The sequence below is a fragment of the Miscanthus floridulus genome, chromosome 6 (genome assembly GCF_019320115.1).
Source record: "Miscanthus floridulus cultivar M001 chromosome 6, ASM1932011v1, whole genome shotgun sequence".
Classification (NCBI taxonomy): Eukaryota; Viridiplantae; Streptophyta; class Magnoliopsida; order Poales; family Poaceae; genus Miscanthus; species Miscanthus floridulus.
Window position 1 is genome coordinate 60,292,075 of NC_089585.1, and position 10,587 is coordinate 60,302,661.

The 10,587-nt window shown below is 40.9% G+C and overlaps 2 non-coding genes across 2 annotated transcripts; both read right to left on the reverse strand.

Moving 5' to 3' along the window:
- Window positions 1-1,662: 1,662 nt before the first annotated feature.
- On the reverse strand, window positions 1,663-1,772 carry LOC136462065 (small nucleolar RNA R71). The gene has a single exon (XR_010760587.1). It is a non-coding gene; the product is annotated as a small nucleolar RNA R71 (small nucleolar RNA).
- A 3,460-nt stretch (window positions 1,773-5,232) lies between these two features.
- Window positions 5,233-5,341, reverse strand: LOC136462063 (small nucleolar RNA R71). The gene has a single exon (XR_010760586.1). It is a non-coding gene; the product is annotated as a small nucleolar RNA R71 (small nucleolar RNA).
- Between the last annotated feature and the right edge of the window lie 5,246 nt (window positions 5,342-10,587).

Consider the following 10,587-nt stretch of genomic DNA (forward strand, 5'->3'; position numbering starts at 1 on the left):
TCATGTAGAAGTTCTACAATAGGTTGACCAACAGTACCCATGAGACCATTAATACTGCTGCTAGAGGTGCATTGTTGTCACTTATCCTTCTAGCTGCGACCACTCTTGTGGAGAAGATGGCCTCCAATCAAGGTTGTAATGAAGAATGTGCTCAGACCCGCAAAAGAGGTGGAGGTATACATCAAATCAAGGAAGTAGACATGTTGTCTACCAAGATGGACCTGCTGATGAAGAAGCTTGAAGATCGAGCCAGTGAAAAGCAAGAAGCCATGCACAGCCATGATTCTAGCATGACATGTGAAGCATGTGGAAGCACTGGGCATTTTGGGAACAACTGCCCTGAAGCCCATGAGGATGTGAACTTCGTCAACAACAACTACTATCAACCTCAACAAAATTTCAAGCCATGGCTGACAGGACTCTTCATGAATTTTTTGCTCCAACCACTGCCAACATCTGTACTGGACCTAATGTCAATGTTGGAGACAATGGATTTGAGCTCAAGCCGGCTCTCATCAATATGGTGCAAGCAATCCAATTTTGTCGAAAGGCACATGAAGATGTGAGTGCACATCTCCAACACTTTCTAGAGATCTACAACACTTTCACCATCAAGGGAGTAACCGAGGATGCCATACTACTTCGCCTCTTCCCATTTTTACTTTTGGGAAGGGGAAGCAATGGTTCTACATTAACAAAGATTGAAGTACTACATGGGATAACTGCCCCACCACCTTCCTAGCAAAGTTCTTTCCCACGGGCAACACCAATGCTCTACATGGGAGAATTTCAAGTTTTTAGCAACAACATGATGAATCTATCCCTAAGTCATGGGAACACTTTCAAATACTATATATCAGAATATCCTCATCATGGGATGGAGAATTAGCTACTCATGCAGAAGTTCTACCATAGGTTGACCAACAGTAAACGTGAGACCATTGATGCTGCTGCTAGAGGTGCATTCTTGTCACTTACCCTTCTAGCTACGACCACTCTTGTGGAGAAGATGGCCTCCAATCAAGGCTGTAATGAAGAATGTGCTCAGACCCACAAAAGAGGTGGAGGTATACATCAAATCAAGGAAGTAGACATATTGTCTGCCGAGATGGACCTGCTGATGAAGAAGCTTGAAGGTTGAGCCAGTGAAAAGCAAGAAGTCATGCACATTCATGATTCTAGCATGACATGTGAAGCATGTGGAAGCACTAGGCATTTTGGGACTAACTACCCTGAAACCCGTGTGGATGTGAACTTCATCAACAACAACTACTATCATCCTCAACAAAATTTGAAGCCATGGCTGACAGGACACTTCATGAATTTTCTACTCCAACCACTACCAACATCTGTACTAGACCTAATGTCAATGTTGGAGACAATGGATTCGAGCTCAAGCCAGCTCTCATCAATATGGAGCAAGCAAGCCAATTTTTTGGAAAGGCACATGAAGATGCGAGTGCACATCTCCAACACTTTCTAGAGATCTACAGCACTTTCACCAGCAAGGGAGTAACCAAGGACGCCATACTACTTTGCCTCTTCCCATTTTCACTTTTGGGAAGGGGAAGCAGTGGTTCTACATTAACAAAGATAGAAGTACTACATGGGATAACTGCCCCACCGCCTTCCTAGCAAAGTTCTTTCCCACAGGTAAGACCAATGCTCTGCGTGGGAGAATTTCAAGTTTTTAGCAACAACATGATGAATCTATCCCTAAGTCATGGGAATGCTTTCAAAGACTATATATTAGAATATCCTCATCATGGGATGGAGAATTGGCTACTCATGCAGAAGTACCACTAGGGGTTGACCAACAGTACCCGTGAAACCATTGACGTTGCTGCTAGACGTGCATTCTTGTCACTTACCCTTCTAGCTGTGACCACTCTTGTAGAGAAGATGGCCTCCAATCAAGGTTGTAATAAAGAATGTGCTAAGACCCACAAAAGAGGTGGAGGTATACATCAAATCAAGGAAGTAGACATGTTGTCTACCAAGATGGACCTGATGTTGAAGAAGCTTGAAGATCGAGCCAGCGAAAAGCAAGAAGTCAAGCACATTCATGATTCTAGCATGACATGTGAAGCTTGTGGAAGCACTGGGCATTTAGGGAACAACTGTCCTAAAACCCATGAGGATGTGAACTTCGTCAACAACAACTACTATCATACTCAACAAAATTTGAAGCCATGGCTGACGGGACTCTTCGCAAATTTTCTGCTCCAACCACTGCCAACATCTGTACTGGACCTAATTTCAATGTTGGAGAAAATGGATTCGAGCTCAAGCTGGCTCTCATCAACATGGAGCAAGCGAGCCAATTTTGTGGAAAGGCACATGAAGAAGCGAGTGCACACCTCTAACACTTTCTAGAGATCTACAGCACTTTCACCATCAAGGGAGTAACCAAGGATGACATACTACTTTGCCTCTTCCCATTTTCACTTTTGGGGAAGGGGAAGCAATGGTTCTACGCTAACAAAGATAGAAATACTACATGGGATAACTGCTCCACCGCCTTCCTAGCAAAGTTCTTTCACACAGCCAAGACCAATGCTCTACGTAGGAGAATTTCAAGTTTTTAGCAACAACATGATAAATCTTTCCCTTAGTCATGGGAATACTTTCAAGACTATATATCAGAATATCCTCATCATGGGATGGAGAATTGGCTACTCATGTAGAAGTTCTACCATGGGTTGACCAACAGTACCCGTGAGACTATTGATGCTACTGCTAGAGGTGCATTCTTATCACTTACCCTTCTAGCTGTGACCACTCTTGTGGAGAAGATGGTCTCCAATCAAGGTTGTAATGAAGAATGTGCTCAGACCCACAAAAGAGGAGGAGGTATACATCAAATCAAGGAAGTAGACATGTTGTCTGCCAAGATGGACCTGCTGTTGAAGAGGCTTAAAGATAGAGCCAGTGAATAGTAAGAAGTCATTTACATTCATGATTCTAGCATGACATGTGAAGCATGTGGAAGCACTGGGCATTTTGGGAACAACTACCCTGAAACCCATGAGGATGTGAACTTCATCAACAACAACTGCTATCATCCTCAACAAAATTTGAAGCCATGGCTGACAGGACTCTTCGTGAATTTTCTGCTCCAACCACTGCCAACATCTGTACAGGACCTAATGTCAATGTTGGAGACAATGGATTCAAGCTCAAGCAGGCGCTCATCAATATGGTGCAAGCAAGCTAATTTTGTCGAAAGGCACATGAAGATGCGAGTGCACATCTCCAACACTTTCTAGAGATCTACATCACTTTCATCATCAAGGGAGTAACCAAGGATGCCATACTACTTCGCCTCTTCCCATTTTCACTTTTGGGAAGGGGAAGCAATGGTTCTACATCAACAAAGATAGAAGTACTACATGGGATAACTGCCCCACCGCCTTCCTAGCAAAGTTCTTTCCCACAGGCAAGACAAATGCTCTATATGGGAGAATTTCAAATTTTTAGCAACAACATGACGAATCTATCCCTAAGTCATGGGAACGCTTTCAAATACTATATATCAGAATATCCTCATCATGGGATGAAGAATTAGCTTCTCATGCAGAAGTTCTACCATAGGTTGACCAACAGTACCCATGAGACCATTGATGCTGCTGCTAGAGGTGCATTCTTGTCACTTACCCTTCTAGCTGCGACCACTCTTGTGGAGAAGATGGCCTCCAACCAAGGCTGTAATGAAGAATGTGCTCAGACCCACAAAAGAGGTGGAGGTATACATCAAATCAAGGAAGTAGACATGTTGTCTGCCAAGATGGACCTGCTGATGAAGAAGCTTGAAGATCAAGCCAGTGAAAAGAAAGAAGTCATGCACATTCATGATTCTAGCATGACATGTGAAGCATGTGGAAGCACTGGGCATTTTGGGAACAACTGCCCTAAAACCCATGTGGATGTGAACTTCATCAACAACAACTACTATCATCCTCAACAAAATTTGAAGCCATGGCTGACAGGACACTTCGTGAATTTTTTGCTCCAACAACTGCCAACATTTGTACTAGACCTAATGTCAATGTTGGAGACAATGGATTCGAGCTCAAGCTGGCTCTCATCAATATGGAGCAAGCAAGCCAATTTTCTAGAAAGGCACATGAAGATGCGAGTGCACATCTCCAACACTTTCTAGAGATCTACAGCACTTTCACCAGCAAGGGAGTAACCAAGGATGCAATACTACTTTGCCTCTTCCCATTTTCACTTTTGGGAAGGGGAAGCAATGGTTCTACATTAACAAAGATAGAAGTACTACATGGGATAACTGCCCCACCGCCTTCCTAGCAAAGTTCTTTCCCACAGGTAAGACCAATGCGCTGTGTGGGAGAATTTCAAGTTTTTAGCAACAACATGATGAATCTATCCCTAAGTCATGGGAATGCTTTCAAAGACTATATATCAGAATATCCTCATCATGGGATGGAGAATTGGCTACTCATGCAAAAGTACCACCAGGGGTTGACTAACAGTACCTGTGAGACCACTGATGCTGCTGCTAGAGGTGCATTCTTGTCACTTAGCCTTCTAGCTGCAACCACTCTTGTGGAGAAGATGACCTCCAATATAGGTTGTAATGAAGAATGTGCTTAGACCCACAAAAGAGGTGGAGGTATACATCAAATCAAGGAAGTAGACATGTTGTCTGCCAAGATGGACCTGCTGTTGAAGAAGCTTGAAGATCGAGCCAGCAAAAAGCAAGAAGTCATGCACATTCATGATTCTAGCATGACATGTGAAGCATGTGGAAGCACTGGGCATTTAGGGAACAACTGTCCTAAAACCCATGAGGATGTGAACTTCATCAACAACTACTATCATCCTCAACAAAATTTGAAGCCATGGCTGACAGGACTCTTCGTGAATTTTCTACTCCAACCGCTGCCAACATCTGTACTGGACCTAATGTCAATGTTGGAGACAATGGATTCGAGCTCAAGCCAGCTCTCATCAATATGGTGCAAGCAACCCAATTTTGTTGAAAGGCACATGAAGATGTGAGTGCACATCTCCAACACTTTCTAGAGATCTGCAACACTTTCACCATCAAGGGAGTAACCGAGGATGCCATACTACTTCGCCTCTTCCCATTTTCACTTTTGGGGAAGGGGAAGCAGTGGTTCTATGCTGACAAAGATAGAAATACTACATAGGATAAATGCTCCACCGCCTTTCTAGCAAAGTTCTTTCCCACAGGCAATACCAATGCTCTATGTGGGAGAATTTCAAGTTTTCAGCAACAACATGATAAATCTTTCCCTAAGTCATGGGAATGCTTTCAAGACTATATATCAAAATATCCTCATCATGGGATGGAGAATAGGCTACTCATGCAGAAGTTCTACCATGGGTTGACCAATAGTACCCGTGAGACCATTGATGCTGCTATTGGAGGTGGATTCTTGTCACTTACCCTTCTAGCTGCGACCACTCTTCTGGAGAAGATGGCCTCCAATCAAGGTTGTAACTAAGAATGTGCTTAGACCCACAAAAGAGGTGGAGGTATACATCAAATCAAGGAAGTAGACATGTTGTCTGCCAAGATGGACCTGCTAATGAAGAAGCTTGAAGATCGAGCTAGTGAAAAGCAAGATGTCATGCACATTCATGATTCTAGCATGACATGTGAAGCATGTGGAAGCATTGGGCATTTAGGGAACAACTGCCCTAAAACCCATGAGGATGTGAACTTTATCAACAACAACTACTACCATCCTCAACAAAATCAAGGATGAAACTAGCAACAAAGGCCAAACTACCATAGTAACTACCATGGTAACCCTCAAGGTAACAATTATAATAACTTCAATCAACCACCCTTGAGAGAATTAATTACTAGCCAATCTAGACTCATGGAAGGATTATCTAAGAAGGTAGCTACAATGATAAAATGCTAGAAAATATAAGTAATAGAATGGATAGCTTTACTTCTGCCATTAAGAACTAGCATAGATTTAATAAAATGATAGAATCACAAATAGCTCAGCTGGTGACTGCTATTCCTTCGTCTGACAAAGGTAAGATTCTAGGGCAACCAGAAGATCTAGAAACTACAAATCTTGTCGGTATTCACAATGTAGCATACTACTACATGGAGCCATCGACGAGAAGGTGGACAGATTGTACCTTGCCTAAGAAGAAGAGCGATCTAGGAAGACCTATCATCCCCATCACCATTGGACCTCACATTTTCCAAGAAGCTGTCTATGACTTTGGAGTAAGTGTCAACATCATGCCTAAGGTAATTTATGATTGAATTAATGGAGATACTTTGTTGTACACAAATATGCATTTGTAGCTTGCAGATCATCACTCTGTTACCCCAAGGGAATTCTTAGAGATTCTTTTATTCGAGTGGGGCAATCATATGTTCCTGTAGACTTTGTGGTTTTGGAAATAGGTGGAGATGTAAGGGCACCCATTATTTTGGGCCGACCTTTCCTAAGCACCGCTAAAGCCATCATCTACGTGGACAGTGCCAAAATCTGCTTCACAATCAAGGATAGAAACAAGAAGTTTTCTTTCAAGAATCATATCTTGCAATCTCCCAGACATTTGTAGACACCATACCTACTCGAAGAGACAATAGTGACCAAGAAGAAGAACAACTGGAGAAGAAGGAAGAACAAAGCTAGGCAGCCACAAAAAGAGACAATCAACATGATCAACACACTCTAATTCGAGTACAACCACCTCCTCGCTTCGCCATTCCTTGCTAAGAAGGATGATTTAGGCATACCAATGATCGAGTGTACCATTGGACAAAGAATCTTCTACAAGACCATCTGCGATATTGGATCAGGAGTCAACATAATGTCCAAGGTAACATATGAATATTTATTTGGTGATGAACCTTTGTTCCCTACATATATGCAATTGTAGATGGTGGACCAATCAATCTGATTCCTAGAGGGGATAGCAAAAGATATTATGGTAATAATACATGATCACTATGCCCCTGCCGACTTCATGGTTCTGGACATGGGTGAAGAAGAAGATGATACACCCATCATCCTTAGAAGATCGTTCCTCAACACCACAAACGCGATCATCTATGTCGGATCTGGACAAGTCCACTTCTAATTCCCTAGAGAAAAGGTACGCTGTTATTTTAATAGTTATACTACTTATGAGAAGCCCAAGAAGTCCCACTCTAGGAGGACACATCGATCATCCCAAAACTAAAAGAATCAATCTCCAAAGAATGAATGGGAGGAAGATGAACAACCTGAAGAATTTGTGAAAAAGGAACCTACACCGCCTAAGTCAAGCCCACCGGCCAAGCAGGTGTGGAAGGAGAAGGTGACATCATCGGAATCATAAGAGGTGTAGCCATCAGAGTCTCCATCACCGAGATCGGATGATGCACCCGAAGAATGAATAAGACTGGAGTAAAGTCCTGTTCGGAGGACTTAAAATCTGAACCCTAGTCGTGAGGTAACATCGGTAGTTATCCATATTTACTTTTAGCATTGCATGAATTATTTTTCACTTTAGCATATTTACTTTTCTGCATTAGCATTGCATTTAGAAAAGGAAAAATAAAAAGTTTCATTATTGCATCAAATCATTACATAATAAAGCCTAAAGCCCCATGTGAATAAATCTACAGTGTGAAAAGCCCGTAGGCATATTTACCGTGGTGGCATAAAAATAAAAATAAACATGCATGCATATTTCCTTTTTGGATTATATAAATAAGAAAATCCAAAAAAAAATATATTAATTAGACATCCTGCTAGAACTTTGGCAATTAGGAAATATGTCTAAACCCCCAAGGATAACAAATCTCTAAGTAGCTGACCGCTAACCCCTTATCTAAATCTGTGCCATGAGTTTTTGTATTCTTGTTGGAATATTTTGTAGGATGATCAAGAGTAAAGCCATCCATCCGAAGAACATATTCCTGAGCCACTGCTACACCTGCTGCACGAGGAAAACAACTTCTAGAAGGATGAGAGAGATTTTAAGAAAGACCACGACAACATCTAGGCTGGGGGAGGAGCATCCCCATGTATCTAGCTAAGTATTTCTTTTCCTTTTCGGTTTTACTATCTTTGAGTTTTCTATATATTTGCTAGAGTCGTAAAAAGATGAATAACAAGTTAAAACAAAATAAAAATTTATGTTAGCTTTATATATAATAGGGTATGATCTTAAAAATAAAAACAAAATAAAAGTATGTGTCTAGTTTAGTTTTTAGGAGTTAAATAAAAGAACTCTGAGGATAATCTTTTGCAACGAAAATGAAGAATAGTTGCTCTGTCGTAATTCCTTTCAAGTACCTAGTTTTCAGCCTTGAATTCTCCCGAGTTTTTGATATGACTATTCTGATATAAGAATTTACTCTGAACTTGAAACTCGTGGGTAGCATATGCTTGATTTAAGTCTAGGTAATTGACGGATATGATATGAGAAGGTCTGAACTGTTGTTTATCTTATTCCTAGTGATTCTAAAGTTTTGGAGATTTGTCTTTTGACAAATATAAAAATGCTTCATGATGAGTTCCTTTATGACAAAGCTTGAATTCCTACTAGAGCCATAAATGATATTTAGACTAGGAAAACTTCAACTCATATATGCTGCTTGCTTTTGCATTGAGTTTAGTCAAGCTTTGTTGATGCCTTATGAGAGGTTTGTCATGCTCTTGAAATCAAGATCACGTACACACCACCCAAATAAGCACTACTCCTACACTAGGGGTAGGCGCAAAAACATACCATTCCATCTAGATCCACCCAAAAAAATGTTTTACTCCTACACTCGGAGTGAACACAAAAAATATGCCCTATAGGATATCCACCAAATAAATGCTCCAAAGTTCTTGTTGCTATCTCTCAAAAGTTTTCTTCCTAAAAAGAGACATGTGGCTATACAAAAGTTATTCATAAAAAAGGAAGAGATAAGAAAAAAAATGGACAAGTGTCTGAATTACTAAAACAATGGGTACTCAGATGCCCGCCTAAGAAGAAGAAAAAGAAGATGAATAAGATAGCCCATGTTTTCTTGCAAAGTTGTTTCCAAGTTTCAAATGAGAGATATGTTTTCAAGGAGCATAGTAGAATTAGGTTAGCCACCATATATATCCACCATACATCCACACACATGCACATCTTGATTTGATTGTATGACTTAACTCTCTTTGGATCTGAGGTTTGACTTTACAATATATGTATTGCAAGTATGCTCTTTATGTTTTCTCCACTCCTATGAGCTCCACATAAGCCTAGTTGTAGGAAGAGAAAGACATAACATCACTATTGCCTTAGAAAGGATCCACAAATACCACATATATTGAGAAACTTGAGAGTGTTATACAATGGAAGCCCTGAGTTTTATTTTGAAAACTTACAAAAAACTCCAGAATACTGGTTGAACAAAGAACTTGAGACATAGTGCTTGACTTGATCATTTTGTCTTTTGATTGCTCAAGACCCAAGTAAAGGCTAAGAAGCCCCATGGTTGAAGGTAATATGGGTGAGTTTGAAAGTTAGATCGGTTTATTCTAATCTAGAGGAGAATTCTTGTTTAAATATATGTGTACTTTTGAGGAGTGAAAGCATTAAAGTAACTCCTGATCCAATTGTTGCTAAGTTTATTTTTGCTAAGGGACTAGCAAAGGTTAAGCTTGGGGGAGCTTGTTGACGGTAGTTAACAACCATTATAAACCATCAATTAAACATGTATAAGGGCATAAATATAATCACCAATGAAGGTTTAGGGGTTTAAACTAATAAATTCTACGAGTTTTGGTGAATCTTTTTTTCCAGTAGGGTTTAATCAGAAAACTACCAAGGAGGAGCTAATCATCAAAGGAAAATATAGAGTTCCTCCATGGTACCTACGTGGAAAGGCTCTAGAAGGGTCCAGAAGCCACATCACCGAAGCAGAGGGCCACCCCTAGACAAGTGGGGCCGCCCTACCCCTCCTGGGCCCACCTATCAGCCAGCTTCGTATGGCAGTCTCCCACCACCTTTGAGGATGCATCTAGGCCATTGCTTAAGTCGGTTTGATACAAGTGCTCATGTTAGACCCTTAGGGCTATATAATCCAGTCCCTGCCTCCCCTAGGAATCAGAAGTCATCAAGTCATCAAGTCATTTGAGAAGACAGAAACCCTAATCTTCTCAGAGCTCCTCCTCCATAGCATAGCTAGTTAGGATAGATCTAGAGGGAGGCAAGTAGGACTTTGCTTGGATTGCCGATCTTGTCAAGGGCGTGGTTCGGTATAAAATTTTTACCCCTCTCTCTTGTTGCTCCATTATTTTTATATGCTAGTTACAATTGTTATCTCAATGTTCATTTTATTCATGTTCTTTGTTATGATATTCATTATCTACTTTGATTATATACTTAGTATAGCTAGTTTATCATTATGTTTATGCATAAGTTCGCAAAGCGCTCGCTCCAAAGTACACAGGGTGGGTGGTCGACATTGCGTAAGCGTGGTGTTTATACATTGTTTACTTGTGGATACACCCTATATTTTGGGTCATGTGGTAGATCGCGGATGTGACACTCCCGTTGAGTCCTTTGTAGTCCACTCCCCGAATATAGGTG